We start from the raw sequence: 15,395 nt of genomic DNA on the forward strand, positions 1-15,395 counted from the left end.
AACTGTAGATGTCCGCTTCCCGGTCACTTTCCTTCTACCTTTTGAGTTCCTCTAGGTCTAGACTGACTCATGTTTGTTCCTCAAACACAGACTGACTCTTGAATGGCAAGATCTCAGTAAGTACAGAATTAATTAATTAGTATAAACAAAAACAGTATGCAATGTAAATTATGAACAATGAGGGGCTGGGCAAGCAAATTATAGCATATTTATATAACTAAAATAATGCTTACAACCAATTTTTAACAATGTGTGGAAAATGCATATGTTCTTATACTAAGTGAAGAAAAAGTGGAATAGTAGCTTCTACTTTCAGGATGAACAGAACTATATTAAAATAAATCAAAAGTGACTAAAAAATATGCAAAAAATTCCCAGTGCCTCATGTGGGTAGTGATATTATGAATGTTTGTCTTCGTTCTTGCTTTCTATTTTGGAAATTTGTACCCGTGGTCTTTTTCAGTAAAAGTCTTCCTTACATGCTCAGGAAGTCTCCATAACAATATGTATTTAACTCCTTTGCTGCACCTCTCTTTCTGTATTTCAGTTTCCGTGTTCTTATTTCTCTGTGTTGCTAGACTAGACTATAAACCCTTGGAATGGGAGCAGTGTTTTTGCCCTATGTCTGACATTCCAGAAATATGTGAGCTATGGCAAGAGTTTGTCACTATGAGTGGAGATCAGTAATAGTTCAGGTAACCTTGCACCTAAAAGAAGCATGAGATTGGCCTACAGGGAAAAGAGGAACTTTGTGATTTGAGAATACTTTCTGAAAGACCCAGGTGTGCAACATGGTGAGGGTAGAAAAAGAAAATCTAGCTATATTTTATTCAAATTTTTCAAAATCCCTTACCATTCAGTCCGTTTTTTAATCTACAACTTGAGGTCATAGTAAGATAATACACTTATGTTTGCAATGAAAAGTTGCTAGCAAAATACATGAATTGTTTAGCTGCTACAAGCTGACACATTTTTTTCTCTTTGAAGTTTAGCCTCAGTTTCTGATGGAATTTAGCAATGAATACCCACATCCACACTTAGAGATGACAGTGGACCAGTTTCCATACATACGAGGTCACGGACTCCTTCCAAATCTTAAAACTGCAGAGTGACTGTTTATGGACCCCACCACAGAGCCACATAGTGGGCTCAGCACTGTGGGTTCATCTTAGCTTCAATCACATATTCAGAACAAGATGAAACCCAGTGGGCCCAACACAAAGGTAAGGATCTTAGAAAAACACAGCTGCAAGTCTTAGCTTGTGTGTAAACGTTCCTCTGCCTCACGCACACGCTGGTTTCTGATTTGCTTGGCTCTGGAAGCTAAGCTTTTGGGCTTTAAACTTAATCCTGGCAGACCTGAATTGATGCCTTTTAATTATGCCTGTGATGTAGTAAATCAACACCTTATTAGGAAGTCATTCACATATTAAATATTTAGAAACTTATTACAAGAGAATTGCAACATGTAAGCCCTCAGGCTGGAAGAAACGCTGGTAATCTGTTTCCTATACAGAGCAGAGCCATCTGACATTGTGCAAAACAGGGCTGAGCTACTACTGTTCTTATGCCCGTTCATATATTTCATCAAACCAAATGTTTAAATCTAACCTTTTAAATAATGAAAACAACCAGTATAATCTCCCACCCCACCATTCTTATGTACTTTTTTTTTTTTTTTTGCCTCTTTGTGGTCTTCTTGATTAAGACTTAAGTACTGAATTGCACAGAGCAAATATTTCCAGGATGGAGTACTTTCTCTATGCTATGCACTGCTCTGGGCACTTGAGATATGTCAGTAAATAAAAGAAAGACCTCTGCCCTTGTGAAGCTTATACTCTAACAGGGAAAATCAACAATAAACAAAAGTAGAATAAACAAGAAAATTGTATAGGATGTTGGAAGGTGACAGGTGATATGGAAGAAATAAATAGTAAGACCAAGTATTGTTAGAGGGGGTGGTGGAGGGAGCTATGGTATTAAACAGGTGGTCAGTCCCATGGAAAGACCTGAGCAGACATGAGGAAGGTGAGACAGTTAGCCAAGCAAGTACTTGGAGGAAGAGCCTGGCAAGAAGGACCAGCCCAGCAAAGGCCTTAAGTGTACGTGCTGTTTGTGTCAGAAGAACCTCAAGGAGATCATTTAGCAGGTGAGGAGTAAGCCAGTAGAGGGGATTGCAGAAAAGGAAAGGGGAGGAGAAGCAGGTCAGGTCCATCGTGGAGCATATATAAGAATGTTTGTTGGCTTTTCGAATCTGCACAGAAACTGGAAGAGGTCAAGTGACTGACAGACAAGGCTGGTTCTTTGAGTAAGCAAAATGGAAACCTGAGAATCAGACCTGGACTTTGCCTCTGCCTCAACCACTAAGTTAACTGGCTGACCTTGGACAGGCCTGTTTCAGAGTTTTTGTCTTCAGGGTTGAATGAGATCATTCTTAGGCTCCTTTCAGTTCTAAGATCCTATATGACTTGAAGCAACCATTTCCAACAGGTGAGTTGAACAGCAGGGAAATATCTAGAAGTCCAAAATTCTCATGTATCTGCAGATACAAGACCTAAAATCTCCAGAGAAGCCTCAAGGCTTCAGGCTTTCTGGAACTATGAGACCCTTTAAAAAAAATTGAACAAGAAAAATAGATAAATACATAAATACACAAATAAATTAAAAAAAACTTTTAAGAAGATGTTTCTTTTTAAAAAGCTTTTATTGAATTTATTGAGGTGACATTGGTTAATAAAATTATGAAGTTTCAGATGTACAGTTCTATACTGTTCACAAAAATTAAGGGATATTTTATTGCTTCATATTCATTTGGAAATATCCCCTAATTTTTGTGAGCAGGATGTAACACAGCATCTGTACACTGGACTGTGTGCTCACCAAGCCAAGTCTCCTTCCATCACCATTTATTTCCCCTTTACCTTCTTTTTTTTTTTTTTTTTTTGTATTTTTCTGAAGCTGGAAACGGGGAGAGACAGTCAGACAGACTCCTGCATGCGCCCGACGGGGATCCACCCGGCACGCCCACCAGGGGGCGATGCTCTGCCCCTCTGGGGCATTGCTCTGTCGCGACCAGAGCCACTCTAGTGCCTGGGGCAGAGGCCAAGGAGCCATCCCCAGTGCCCGGGCCATCTTTGCTCCAATGGAGCCTTGGCTGCGGGAGGGGAAGAGAGAGACAGAGAGGAAGGAGAGGGGGAAGGGTGGAGAAGCAGATGGGCGCTTCTCCTGTGTGCCCTGGCCGGGAATCGAACCCGGGACTTCTGCACACCAGGCCGACGCTCTACCACTGAGCCAACCGGCCAGGGCCTCCTCTTTACCTTCTACATCCCCCACCCTTCTCTCCCTCTTTTATTTTTATTTTAAATATTTTTAAAGATTTTTAAATTGATTTTCAGAGATAGGAGAGAGAGGGATGGGAAGCAAACAGTATCAACTCATAACTGCTTCACTTTAGTTGTTTATTGATTGCTTGTCGTATGTGCTTTGAGCCGGGCAAGCCCAGGGTTTTAAACTGGTGACCTGAGTGTTCCTGGTCAACACTCTATCCACTGCGCCACCACAGGCCAGACCCCCTTTTCCCTCTTGTAATCCCCACACTATTGTCTGTGTCTATGAGGTTTTTTTTCTTAATCCCTTCACTTTTCTCTCCCAGACCCCCAACCACCAGCCCCTCTGACATCTGTCAGTGTGTTCTCTGAGTCCATGAGTCTGTTTCTATCTTGTAAGGTTTTTAAATTTTCTTATAATTGATTGATTTCAGAGAGACAGAGATAGGAAAGGAGGTGTGGGGGGAGCATTCACGTGTTGTTCCATTATAGTTGTGCATTCATTGTCTGCTTTCCGTATGTGCCCTGACCAGGGATCGAACCTGCGACCTTGTTTTGGGACCACACTCGAACAGACTAAACTAACCAACCAGGGCTAGGGCAAGTTTGTTTTTTTTGTGTTCTCTTTGTGTTTTTTTTTTTATTATTATTATTTTTACAGAGCAGGAGAGAGAAAGAAGGTAGAAAAGCAGGAGGCATCAACTCACAGTAGTTGCTTCCTGTATGGGCCTTGACCAGGCAAAACCAAGGTTTCAAACCAGTGACCTCAGCATTCCAGGTCAATGCTTTAGCCACTGTGCCACCACAGGTCAGGCAAAACTTTTTCTCTTTTCTTTTTTTGTACTTACTGATTTTAGTGAGAAAGGAGGGGAGAGAGAAAGAGAAAGAAAGAGAGGAACATAAATCTGTTCTTATATGTGCCCTGACCAGGGATCGAACCAGCGACCTCTGTGCTTTGGGACAATGCTCTAACCAACAGAACTATCCAGCCAGGGCTGAGTCTGTTTTTACTTTTTGTTGTTATTTTCTTTTGTTCATTAGATTCCACATATGAATAAAATAATATGGAACTTGTCTTTCTCTAACTGGTTTATTTCACTTAACATAATACTCTACAGGTCTATCCATACTGTCACCAAAAAAATAAAGTATAATTTTGATTGACTTACAAAAGAGTAAAAATAATAACAATAATAATAATAGTAATTACCTACCCTTTTTGCTCTTTGCTTGAAAGTGACTTTTAAAAAAAATTAGGTGCTTATAATTGCATATAAGGATTTCTGGTACCAAGAAACTATCAGATGCAACCTTATTATGTTATGTGATATGATCAATAAGATGCAACTCTATTATATGACCTATATATTTATGGTTCAAGACAGGGCATTTAGACAAGACTGTTATTGTTGTATTGGCTGTTCTCATTTCTTTATTTGACAATCCAAGGGAAAAGAGGTCAGTATCCCTGACCAAACAGTCAGGTATTGCATGTTTAAAAAATTCTTGCAGAATACTGGTTGAAAATCACTGATGTAGGCCAATTCCTTACTAGATATATATGTTCTACTGATTCTACTTCTCCAATTGACCCCTGACTCTTGCAAGGAAAGCCAAATTTACTGGAAAGAAAAGAACAATTTTAAATCTCCTTCTCCTAAATTTATTAAAGTTATAGGCTTATTTAATATTTATTGAGTGACTACTACCTGGTGTTTATTGTTCTAGTCACTAGGTTTATAGGAAAGAATAGCATCAAGAAAGTTTTTTTATTTTATTTTATTTATTTTTTACAGAGACAGAGAATGAGTCAGAGAGAGGGATAAACAGGGACAGACAGACAGGAATGGAGAGAGATGAGAAGCATCAATCATTAGTTTTTCATTGCGCATTGCAACACCTTAGTTGTTCATTGATTGCTTTCTCATATGTGCCTTGACCGCCGGCCTTCAGCAGACTGAGTAACCCCTTGCTGGAGCCAGCGACCTTGGGTTCACGCTGGTGGGCTTTTGCTCAAGCCAGATGAGCCCGCGCTCAAGCTGGTGACCTCGGGGTCTCGAACCTGGGTCTTCTGCATCCCAGTCCGACGCTCTATACACTGAGCCACCACCTGGTCAGGCAAGAAAGTTTTTAACTTCATGGAGGTCATGTATGAACAATAACAATTATTGACCACCTGCTACTGTGGCCACATGTGGTAGGGGGATAAAAATGTTGACTATGATTTTATCTTCTACCTTGGAGCTTGTAATTATTTCTGTGGATATTTGAATTGGTATAAAGGAGGGTGGAGTTGAGAAGGATTATTTGTAAGAACACATAATTTCTAATGAAAAGATAAAACCAAGTACTTCAAGAACCCAAAAAAGCCTGGCTTGTGGTGGCACAGTGGATAAACCTTTGGCCTGGAATGCCAAGGTTGCCGGTTTGAAACCCTGGGCTTCCCTGGTCAAGGCACATACATACAGCAAGCAAGCAATGAACAGCTAACATGAAGCAACTAGGAGTTGTTACTTCCCATTCCATGCTCCCATTTCTCTCCTGTCTCTGTAAAATCAATAAAGTATTTAAAAAAAAAAGAACCCAAAAAAGCTGTTGGGAACACTTGAAGGAATATTTGGAGTCTTTAGCATCCTGAGTCTCCTTTAAATTTATGTATATTTTAAAAATAAATAAGTCTATAAATTTATTTAAAGATACCCTAAAAAATCACCAAAGCTTAAAAGAATATAAAGGGAACTTTGAGTAAAACCCCAAGATGTTTCACTTTGGTGGTCTTTGCTGGTAATACGAGCTATTTAAGTGTATTTAAGGAATTCAGTGACAAAGAACCACATAGGAACAGCAAGATGTTTCTGGTGGTCTCCACCTTGAAATTGTGTTCTCGTTCACTGTCTGCTTGCAGCTGTTGTGAAATTTGCAGAATCTCAAGCTTTTTGGACTCTCTTTCCCAGACTGGAGGTATGTTTAGGATCGACTCACTTTTGAAATATTTATTAGAGGAGTTATTTGGCAATGAAATTTCTATATGGGAGCTTGCTCGATCAATATTGCCTTAATTGACCAATGCTGATGAGGCATCTTTGCTTTGAGGGAAAAAAAAGGACAAGTGGGTTCTCTTTCTTTATTAGCAAACAGAAAAAAACAAACTGTCTTCTGGTGATCACGAGATATTGCCCTGTGGTTTATAGTGCAATGAACATCTACTGGCCTGAGTGAGGCAATCAGAACCTTGTCAGATGTATAGTCATCGTCCTGAGCAATTCTTTTTTGTTGCCAGGAGCGCAAAGGAAATATTCAACCACCCGCAGTTGGACTTGTTCTTCATTTGCTCTCAAAGCCAGAACTGCCAGATCTGAAAATAGGTCACAAGTGACTAGCAGTCCTTGAGAGGCTCACAGGAAGTAGCTGCAAAGGTCAGGGAAGGTTTTTAACGACTACAGAGGAGGCCAGTGAATGGCAGGTTTTGAGGAGCTTCTCTGCTTGTTATCTGAACTAGCCACATGGTGGAGCTGCCTGGGAGACAGAATGACAGGTTAAAGTCCTCAACCTGCTTCCTGAGCCACAAAAAAGAGGTACTTTTGCTCTGCTGTGCAAAAAACCCCCATATCTATGTAGGAAAATCATCTTGCAGGACTGAAGGGCTGATCATTGGGATTTACAGCATTAAGTTCAGAAACCCAATACCATGTCTCCAAGTGGGGAATCGGGGTTGGGGTGAACAATCTAATTAATTCCAGCCCTGAGATGTTGAGATCCCATAAAGTCAGATATATGTTTTTATTAATACATTTTTATGATCATTTGTAACTAAAGGTAATACCTAATGCTATTTCACTGACACTATTGTTATAGCACAAATGTTAAGGTACAGTTATAATCTTGACATTATTTTTCACTTGTGTTATTGGCCTAAAATGCAACTTCAGAGCCAGCTTGAATGTGGGGACTATGAGGCTCCTAATAATAACTATTGTCTCACCCCACACAAACAGGCAGGACACCACAGAGCAGGGATCAGATAGTAAATATTTGGGGCTTTGTAGGTCATATGGTCTCTATATCAACTACTCAACTCAGCTGTTGTAACATAAAAGCATCCATGGCGATATGTAAATGAATGGGCATGGCTGTGCTCCAAAAAAACTCTATAAAAATAGGTGACTGGCTTTGACGTGGGGCCCTAGAGTCTAGGGCCTAGATGGTAAAAGCATGGGCTCTGGAGCCAAGTGAAACCTTGGCTCTATTACTTGCTAGCTGTGTGACCTTAAAGAACTTAGTTAACCTCTCTGTACTTGAGTCTTTTCATCTTTAAATTGGTATTAGTACTTACCCCACAGTGTTGTTGTAAGGTTACATCAGTAAATTTCTAAAGCACTAAACAGTTCCTAGCAGATAATAAATGCTATATAAGTGTTTGTTGGATAATCAACCATTTTGTGAGGTGGGTAATACAATTCCCATTAAAACTGAGGTTCAAAGAAATAAATACATTACTTCTAAGAAGGCTAACACTTGAACCTCATTTTCCCATCTCCAGTACAATTGCTCTTTATTCATCAGAGGTGAAATCATTGTATCTAAACAGAAATTCCCTGTAACTGCCTATGAGTCAAGCATTGCTCCTAAAACTATCAGTTAAGGGACCACTTGTATTCTCCTGTTCCTATCCACAATGGGAGTTATACAAGCAGCAGTGTGCTGGAGCCAGATTGTGTCAGCTCATTAGAATAGATTGCTAAATTTTCAGGAATTTTGTGAGCAACTTAAACTGTAGGTATCTTGAAATTGGCTGCGGTGGGAGTATTTACACCATGAAATTGGCATGTGCTACAAGTCAAGGCCTTTTTCCTCTGGAAGGACTGGTTTACTAGCACATGGCCGGCTCTATGACAACGTGAGTGCTTCTCCAGAAGAAGCCTTACGTCCTAAATAGCGAATTGGTAAACAAGATTCAGTGGCACATCGTGTCCTAGGGGACCACAGCCTGAGAAGCATGCTGGGCCCCTGGCTATTGCTTTGTTGAAGAGACAGGGAAAAAAAAAAAGATTACATTGCTTAGCAACAGAAACTACTCAGTGGTGCCCCTGGACTCTGATTTCCAGACATCTGACTCACAGCTCTGCTCCCTGTTCCTCTTCCAACACACACACACACACACACACACACACACACACACACACACAGAAAGAGAAAGAGAGAGAGAGAGAGAGAGAGAGAGAGAGAGGAGAAAGAGAGAAAACACTGATTTGTTATTCCACTTATATATGCGATCATTGGTCAATTTTGTATGTGCCTTGACTGGGGATTGAACCTGCAACCTTGGCGTATCAGGATGACACTCTAACCAACTGAGCTAATCAGCCAGGGCAATAAAATACTTTTATTTATTTATTTATTATTTTAAAAAAGTTTTTTTTGTATTTTTCTGAAGTTGGAAACGGGGAGGCAGTTATACAGACTCCCTCATGCGCCCGACCAGGATCCACCCGGCATGTCCACCAGGGGGCGATGCTCTGCCCATCTGGGGCATTGCTCTATTGCAACCAGAGCCATTCTAGTGCCTGAGGCAGAGGCCACAGAGCCATCCTCAGCGCCCGGGCCATCTTTGCTCCAATGGAGCCTTGGCTGCAGGAGGGGAAGAAAGAGATAGAGAAGCAGGGGTGGAGAAGCAGATGGGTGCTTCTCCTGTGTGCCCTGGCTGGGAATTGAACCCAGGACTCCTGCATGCCAGGCTGACGCTCTACCACTGAGCCAACCAACCAGGGCCAGAAAATACTTTTAATGGCCACTAAACACACATCCTCTAACCTTTTATGGAAGCAGCAGAGGAAATACAAGTGGGCTAGAGTCAGTCAAAAGGACGGTTAGACGAGTCACTATTTCTTGTGAAGTTGTGAGCCTCATTTTTTGTTTCTATAAGATAGGAATGATAACCATTCCATTGCTAATCTCACATAGTAGTTGTGAAAATCAACAATATATTGACATATTTATTATTGAGTACTGCAGTTGAAAAACACTGTGCTGTGTCTTCTACTAGGGGCTGAAGATCCAGAAATGTAAGTTAGGTCCTTGCTCATGAAGAGGTCAGCCTCTGGGTACTTAACCAGATAATTCAGAGTTTGGATCCCAGAAGATGGGTCCTTATGGCTTGGTTTGATCGTATCAGTGAAGAGTTTGGCCCAAGAGCCAAGTTGTCTACTGTTGAATCCTGGCTGTGCTGTTGTTTACTAGCTCTGTGACCTTGAATGCGTTATTTAACGTCATTTCTTATTCATAGTATGGAATTTTAAGTTTTCCTTAGTTTTATCTGTAAACATAAAGTGACTGTGTTTTGCAGATATTAAGGAGCCTGTGAAAGGAGCTGGTTTGGAGAAGTGAGGTTGGAGTTGAGTTTTGGGTGAGTGAATTTATGAAGTGGCAGTGAGGGGGGCTAGGGAGGTATGGCCCAGGGACTGTGGAGAAAGACCTGGGTTGGGCAGTGGGTATACAGTGGAGAGTTATTCCCACACAGATGGTAGCTACAGCCATGGTGGATGAGGTCAGTTCAGGGGGCGCACATGTGAATCGGTGCTCTTATCCTTTCTGGGGGTCCCAGACACCTCTGCGAAGCTGATGAAAGCTACATTTCTTCTTTTGAAATTCTTTGCATTCAAATTGATGGAATTTGTATACCCCCTAAAGCTCATCCACAACTCTTGTAAGATTTATAGATGACAAATATACTTAAAAAAACAAAACAATAAAACTGGTGTAGAGAGGAAAGTGGGTTATGGATTGAGCCCTGGAAAATAGCACCATTTGGAGGACAGGGAAGTACCCACAGTAGGTGGAGGAGGAGGAAGAGTTCCAAAAGAGAGTTATCAGACTAACAGAAAGGTGTTTAAAGAATGGGAGCTAAATGCCTCTGGGAGGATTAGAGAGATAAGGTCTGAAAAGTGTCCCCTGGCCTTGGCAACAGCAGTGACCTGGGAGGTACTTGTGAAGGGTTAGTGTTCTCTTAGGGATGGCATTGCTCTTCTGCAAAAACTGGAGAGAGAAACACTGGATGCAGGTGTAGGTGAATATGGACATTTGTGGGTGTTCCCTCAGGATAGTAGGCCTTTTCAATGATAAGGTGAGAACTGAGAGGGGAAGTCATGCCAGGATGGAGTTTGGAGAATGGAGAAGGTTCCAAATAGTCTTTGTGGAAAGTAGAGTTAGAGCTTACTAGGAAGGCTGACTACCTATTGCCTATTTTAATCTAATAACTGGGACGGTTGTGATCATGAGTTGAGTCCTAAAAAGTTAGTAGAATCAAAGGAGGGAAGGGCTGGATCCTGCATGAACAGCAGCCTGGTCCAGAATCATCATGTGCACAGAATCAATAAATCTCCCAGAACTTCTCAGGACTTGCTCCACTCTCTATCTCTCCTTTTCTGGCTCATCCTTTTCCAGCAGCCTATAAACATGCTCAAGCCTTTCCCAGTGACTCAGCATCTCTTCCCATCTGTGTCCAAGTTTTCCTCGTTCTGTTCTCAAAACATCTGTAGCAGGGAATTAAAAAAAATATATTCAATTGCTCATTTCTTCCTATAGTTTTCTCTTGCCTGGGTGTGTGTTGCCTTACTCTGGGGGTTTTGGCCTCCTCTTGAAGTCTGGGGCTCTCTATGGTCCTTGAGAATCCTGAGTGCATTGACAGGTTGATGCTGGATGCCTTGGAGGTACACATGCACCAGAAGCCAGGGGAACCTCTGCTGGATTTTAAATAGGAGTGCATTTTAGACAGTTCATTCTGGAGGCTAAGTGGAGAGTGAGTTTGTCTGAAGGAGACTGTTAGGAGACTGCTGTGACAGTTCAAGATGGAAAGCACGGGTGGAATGCATGCCAGTGGGAATGGAGGTAGGGATTTGAAGCTTATTAAGGAGGTGGAATAGATAAGACTGGGTAATCAGATAAGGCAAAGGGCTGAATCAAGAATGACTCACTCGCCTGACCTGTGGTGGCGCAGTGGATAAAGCGTCAACCTGGAAACGCTGAGGTTGCCAGTTCAAAACCCTGGGCTTGCCTGGTCAAGGCACATATGGGAGTTGATGCTTCCTGCTCCTCCCCCCCCTCCCCTCTCTATAATGAATAAATAAAATCTAAAAAAAAAAAAAAAAAGAATGACTCACTCATTCGCAGCTTTCTAATTCTGATGACTGTAGATGGTGATGAAAACAGCGGAGGGAGGGGCTGTTATGAAGGTAGAAGATGAGTTTAATTTTGGACATGTTGAATTTGGGGTTCCCCTGTGATAACTAGAAATCTAGATAGAACTTCTGGCAAGCAGCTGAATATTTTGGTCTAACTTTAATATATATATATATTTTATTTTTTGATTTTAGAGAGAGGAGCAACTCCTAGAAGTTGCTTCTTTATTTGCCTTGGCCTGGCAAGCCTGAGGTTTCGAACTGGAGACCTCAGTATTCCATGTTGATGCTCCACCCACTGTACCACCTCAGGTCATGCTGGCTAACTTCTGTGGAAGAGTTCTGGGCTGGAGATCACTGATTTGGTAGTTGAAACCACGAGGGTGGAGGAGATCCCCTGAGACTGGAGTGAGAAGAGCTGTGGACGTAAAGTGGGTCTTGTATCTAAGGTGTAGATTCACAACTGGTGCCACTTAAGGCAGTGGCGTAGCGAACATAACTGGCCCCCAGGGCACGACACTTTATTGGCGCCCCCCTTCCCCCTAACTACGGGTCTACTACGCTTTTCTTGTTTGTCCTGGAGACCATTTGGCGCCCCTCTGTGAGTGGCGCCCAGGGCATGATAAACCCCCCCCCCCCCCCCGCTATGCCACTGACTTAAGGATGCCACCAGAGGAGGATGGGGCCTTATTTACTGAGATTGAGAATTGGGAGGCCAGTCTGCCAAGTGTTAAGAAACCAGGAAGTGGAGACAGCCAGAGTAGACCACTGGTTAAGAGGTCTGGATGAGAGGGAGAGAAACACTTGGAAGCTAACTGGAGGGGGCACTTCCAGTGGAGGGTTGGTTTGATAGTTTTGTTTTTGGGACTTGAGAGATTTGAGCTTCTTTAAAGGCTAATGGGAAACAGCCAGGAGCCAAGGAGCTGGGAGAAGTGGAGCAGGAGCTTTAGCAGTGGTTCTCAAACTTTTTGAAGTCAGGGCGCATTTAAAATCCTATAAATAATTGTAGGCACACTATATATAAATCTCTGAGGAATATGTTATGATAATTAAGTCAAATACAGTGTGTCCATAAAGGCATGATGCACTTTTGACCGGTCACAGGAAAGCAACAAAAGACAATAGAGCCCTGGCCAGTTGGCTCAGTGGTAGAGCATTGGCCTGGCGTGCAGAAGTCCCGGGTTCGATTCCCAGCCAGGGCACACAGGAGAAGCGCCCATCTGCTTCTCCACCCCTCCCCCTCTCCTTCCTCTCTGTCTCTCTCTTCCCCTCCCGCAGCCGAGGCTCCATTGGAGCAAAGATGGCCCGGGCGCTGGGGATGGCTCCTTGGCCTCTGCCCCAGGCGCTGGAGTGGCTCTGGTCACAACAGAGCGACGCCCTGGAGGGGCAGAGCATCGCCCCCTGGTGGGCAGAGCGTCGCCCCCTGGTGGGTGTGCCGGGTGGATCCCGGTCGGGCACATGCGGGAGTCTGTCTGACTGTCTCTCCCCGTTTCCAGCTTCAGAAAAATACAAAAAAAAAAAAAATACAAAAAAACAAACAAAAAAAAGACAATAGAAATGTGACATCTGCAGCAAATAAAAGGACAACTCTCCCAGTTTCATACCTATTCAGTGCAGTTCGATGTGGGCTCACGCACAGATTTTTTAGGGCTCCTTAGGTAGCTATCCCGTATAGCCTCTACAGACTTGTCACTGACTGATGGCCTACCAGAACGGGGTTTCTCCACCAAACTGCAGGTTTCCTTCAACTGCTTATCCCACCGAGTAATGTTATTCCTATGTGGTGGTGCTTCGTTATAAACGCGCCAATATTCACGTTGCACTTTGGTCACAGATTCGAATTTAGCGAGCCACAGAACACACTGAACTTTCCTCTGTACCGTCCACATCTCGATTGGCATGGCCGTGGGCTGCTCTGCTGTATACACGGTGTTACATCATCATCTACACGTGCACACGTGCTGCCACATCATCCTACAGAAACTGGGAGGGTTTTCCTTTTATTTGGTGCAGATTTCACATTTCTATTGTCTTTTTTGCTTTCCTGTGACTGGTCAAAAGTGCACCATGACTTTATAGACACACTGTATTAAAGAAAAAAAAAGTCCAAGCGTGATTTAATGGTAATTAAATGAAATAATATGACAACATTAAATTTATTCTGACATTAAAAAACATTTTTATGTTACATTTTTTGAGTTATGCTTTTTAGAATTTTTAGTAAAAAAGAGCAGTTAAAAAATTAAAAAATGACAAAAAAGTTATCTTTTTATATATATAGACACATTCTTAGTAAGACTTAGTAAATTCAGCAAGTCCCAGTGCGAATGTGTTAAGCTTTTTTATTCTTGTATTTATGAGAAAGATGAGCCTGATGTGTCCTTGTGATTTCTTCAATGTTTGGGCATGTATTTGAAAGGCAAACTCTCATTTCCTCATCAATACATTGAAGAATTCCTCTCTTTTTATTTTTAATTGTGTTGAGTGCAGAAAACCCCCACCATACATATCATCTTAACTTTACACCAAACAAAGGATAGAAGAAACTTGCCTTTAGTCTTTCCGGGGAACATGGGGGGTAAACAATCCAGCACCACAGCTTAACAGCCTTTTGCAACCTAATCAGGCAAGTGAGGTAGGGGGTTGGGCAGACTGTCAGCTTACAGCCAATTCCCCACACCTCTGTCCCCCAAAAATCTAAACTCCAAAAACCCTGTTGGTTTTTTGGTCCCCAATAGGCACATATTTCTCTGGAATACCATAGGGCACACCTGGAAATCTTCTAGGGCAGGAGTCCCCAAATCACAGCCTGCGGGCCACATGCGGCCCCCTGAGGCCATTTATCCGACCCCGCCGCACTTCCGGAAGGGGCACCTCTTTCTTTGGTGGTCAGTGAGAGGAGCACAGGATGCAGATGCACAGGATGCATCTTGTGCTCCTGGAGTACTGTATGTGGCAGCACCGCAAAGCACAGCGTTGCTCATGTACAGTACTACTTCCGGTGATGCGGGATGCTCGCCTCATGGCTCCGGAAGCACGTCATATCACTTGTTACAGCTAGCAGTGACAAATATGGAACCAGACATTGCCCATCTCATTAGCCAAAAGCAGGCCCATAGTTCCCATTGAAATACTGGTCAGTTTGTTGATTTAAATTTACTTGTTTTTTATTTTAAATATTCTATTTGTTCCCATTTTGTTTTTTTACTTTAAAATAAGATATGTGCAGGTGTACATAGGGATTTGTTCATAGTTTTTTTAATAGTCCGGCCCTCCAACAGTCTGAGGGACAGTGAACTGGCCCCCTGTGTAAAAAGTTTGGGGACCCCTGTTCTAGAGCGCACCAGTGCACCCTGGCGTATACTTTGTGAACCACTGCTTTAAGGGCTCAACCCCCCCTGAGACAACTTCCTTCAGTTTACACACTTCCATATCCCTTCTCTCATTTAATCACCCAGACACTTGTGCGAACTGAAACAAACAAACAAACAAACAGACAAACTAATGGTGATACTGAGTCCAGGTGTTGGGAAGAAAGGTGTGAATCCAGCCCTCCAGCCCTCCAGCACTGGCAGGGTGGCTAAGTGGATAGAGCATCCTCCCTGCTCACTGAGGTCACTGGCTGGATCCCAGTCAGGGCACATATATGAGAAGCAACCAATGAGTGCTCAACTATGTAAATGAAACAACTAAGTAGAATAATGAGTTAATGATTTTCTCTGTTTCTTTTTCTCTCAAAATCAATGAGGAAAAAAGTGTGGATCCATTCCAGCCTAGTGCGCTGTCCAGGCCACCATGCCATGTGCAGGAGCACTGTCCAGCTCAAATCTTGGGGGAAGGAACAGCATTTTCCTGGCGCCTGGTGAAGTGACATCAGTGCTGTGTTGGACTATGG

The sequence above is a fragment of the Saccopteryx leptura genome, chromosome 8 (assembly GCF_036850995.1).
Source record: "Saccopteryx leptura isolate mSacLep1 chromosome 8, mSacLep1_pri_phased_curated, whole genome shotgun sequence".
NCBI lineage: Eukaryota > Metazoa > Chordata > Mammalia > Chiroptera > Emballonuridae > Saccopteryx > Saccopteryx leptura.